This window comes from Vanessa atalanta, chromosome 11, assembly GCF_905147765.1.
Source record: "Vanessa atalanta chromosome 11, ilVanAtal1.2, whole genome shotgun sequence".
Taxonomy (NCBI): Eukaryota; Metazoa; Arthropoda; class Insecta; order Lepidoptera; family Nymphalidae; genus Vanessa; species Vanessa atalanta.
This window is the reverse complement of record NC_061881.1, coordinates 981,643-984,744: the sequence shown is the minus strand read 5'-3', so window position 1 is coordinate 984,744 and position 3,102 is coordinate 981,643.

Below are 3,102 nucleotides of genomic sequence, written 5' to 3'. Positions count from 1 at the left end.
CGCCGCCCGGCGCGGTGACGCGGCCAGAGCGACACCTGCGTGCACCGTTTACCCCGTCGCGCTTGTACTTTATTTATTTTTTCTTTTAGTGCCCTGTCTCCTGCCGCTCATCTGCCCTTGTCGGCGCTTCCCTTAATCGCTAGATAGCAAACACACGTGTCCGGAAGTTGACTCGTTACGGATACCCATGTTTATGTCTAACTAACTTTGAGTAATTATTACATTTTTAGATAATAATAAGAAAAATAGTATCTACTCTTTGAAATTTACGACTTACTTACTTTACTTTTCTTGATTAACATTAAAGGATTGTTTTCGGGATAGAATTTAAAAAATAATATATATATTTTTTAAATTTTATTCCCCAATTATAGTGTAACTAAATAATTATTGCAATTACTTATAATTGTATAAACTCAATTAATCAACATAATATACATAATATTTATTGATAAAGCATACGCTTTTTATTTAAATTCAATTTTCCCGCTTTTGATACATAGTTCATGTACAGGCAACACATGCCGGACGGGTGCACGGGTCGCGGGGCGGCGGGGCGCTGGCGCCACCGGCGGCGTCAGGTGTGCGCGCGTGTGTGCGTGCGGCGCCACCGACACACGCTACACCAGAACGTCGAACCATTAGTTTAGTACGTATTGGGATCTGACTCTGAGAGACAATACTTTATTTTAATAATTTTATAAAGACAATTTTATAAATTAATTTTGAATATCGGTATAAAGACTAATTAGTTTAATATTATTATAAATAATACATAATTTACTTAGCGTATATATTACTTTGGCTTGTGGATAAATTAATGACACTTTTTCTCAATTTTATTGTTGAATATTACTATGTCAAAAAATATTATTTTTTGTTTTAATAAAAAAAAAACATTCTTTTAACTCTATATTTATTGACGGTTATAAATAATTACTGGAAAAGTCAAGTCGTACTCCGCGTTTTACCCGCATTAATGTGATAAATAATAATAAAAGTAAAATCTACAATCATATAGTGGGGGAAATTAACAATACAAAAATTCTGGAAAACTACTTCTAGTTATTTTAATTACTAACACTACACAGACAAATATAATGGAATTAAAAAATATGTTTTGCCATTTTGCAAATAGGAACTTTAAAAACAAAAACGTGAGTAATATTTAAGTGACATCATTGTATTATTATTAATAATAAACAATAACCTGTTCTAAAAGTTTACAAAAAATTAAACAAATTAATGGTGGTAGTTCTACAAATATGTTATTGTTTGCACATTGGACAGGGAATGCGCGCGGCGAGTGGCGACATGCATCCAGCTAATAAATAACAGCGCTAGATAACGCCCGACGAATCTTTCACATCTCATAGTCAGTACCGAGAGCTGTTCACGGTGTTGCCATCAGCCATTAACAGATTCCCCTCAATACATGCTTTTGTATGTTCTAATTTTAAACTTTTTTGTGGAACAACTACTTTTTTTAATGTTTTGAAAGGCAATTGTATAACAATCGATTTACGAAGTTCGTGCATCTTTATTCTGTTCACGATTTGGATAACAGTCATGTTTATTTTAAAAACCTATTATACATTCATTCACTGTATTTGAACTGTAATTGAAATTCAATCTTTTTTTATGAATATGACGTATTTAAAAACTTCATTTAATATTAAGATCTTATCATTTTTTAATTGAAAAATGTATTTAAATTGTGAACTGAAGTCGCTAGCCTCCTTAAAATGTACTTGCTTACCTTCGGGTATTAATTTTCTTAAATATGTAAAGGTAATTTTTATATTATAAGTAACGATAAGTAAGCGGTTCCTCCTCATTGGGAAAATGATTAAAGACTTAATTGTTCTCTAACTTGATAACTTAAAATGTCATTACGAAGCTTTTGATAGATAGATTGGGCTTTCATTTAATTTCAATGTTTCATATTAAACAGATATACAACTATAGCTATGTATGTACAAATTTAAGTGTATATTACTGTGGGTACACAGTGTAATGAACTTTATAATACATTATTTCGTGTAACACTCTGATGAGATATAGGATTCACATGGAAGTCAGCGTCAGTAAGATTCATCCAAACTTCCTAAAGATTTCCAGAGACGGTCCTCATCTTAGAACATCGAACGGCGATAGTGTAAAAGAATTTACTTGGTGGTAGGGCTTTGTGCAAGCCCGTCTGGGTAGGTACCACCCACTCATCAGATATTCTACCGCCAAATAACAGTACTCTGTATTGTTGTGTTCCGGTTAGAAAGGTGAGTGAGCCAGTGTAATCACAGGCACAAGGGACATAACATCTTAGTTCCCGAGGTTGGTGGCGCATAGGTGATGTAAGGAATGGTTAATATTTCTTACAGCGCCTTTGTCAAAATTTACGCGATATCATTGGCCGAGAGCTTAATTAATCTATGATATTCACTATGGGTTTGCGAAAAAATTGAGTTTTGAAGGTCGACGAAACTGTTTTCGGAAGTGAATTTTGGAAGTAAAATTAAAGGGGAAATTTCGCTTTCACGGCTAATGTATGAACTAAACTGATGTTCATAGGTACGAAGCACAATTGAAACCCAAGGACGGCTACAAGTGTATTGTTTTATTAGATGAGATGTTGCAAGTTCTTGAAGGATTTTCGTTAGGAACTGATTTATTGATAGGATTTTACGCGAGCGTTGCCACGGGTTCATCTAGTTCTCTATATACCTATGTAATTAATTAAGCATAGTTATGTCATCATATCTTATATTATGAGATTTCGACATAGAAAATTTTACAACGAATTTGTTTTATAATTTTAATTATTGTAAAAAAAGTAACTAGTCTTAGATTTTCTCAGCGGCTCATCACCGCATAATCGACATTCCGACGTGATGGTAGTTAGTTAATTCAACACTGCTCGTACATACTTGAGTTATGTACATTTTAATAATATAATTATAACTATTAATTAGTAATTTACATAATAATATGTTTCTAGTGATTTATTACTTATTTAAACGTCTGTATAAGCCCAAATTAATAGCTCGTAAGCTGAGTAGGTACGAAGAAAACTATTCACAATGCTACTAGCTCGATCTAGTT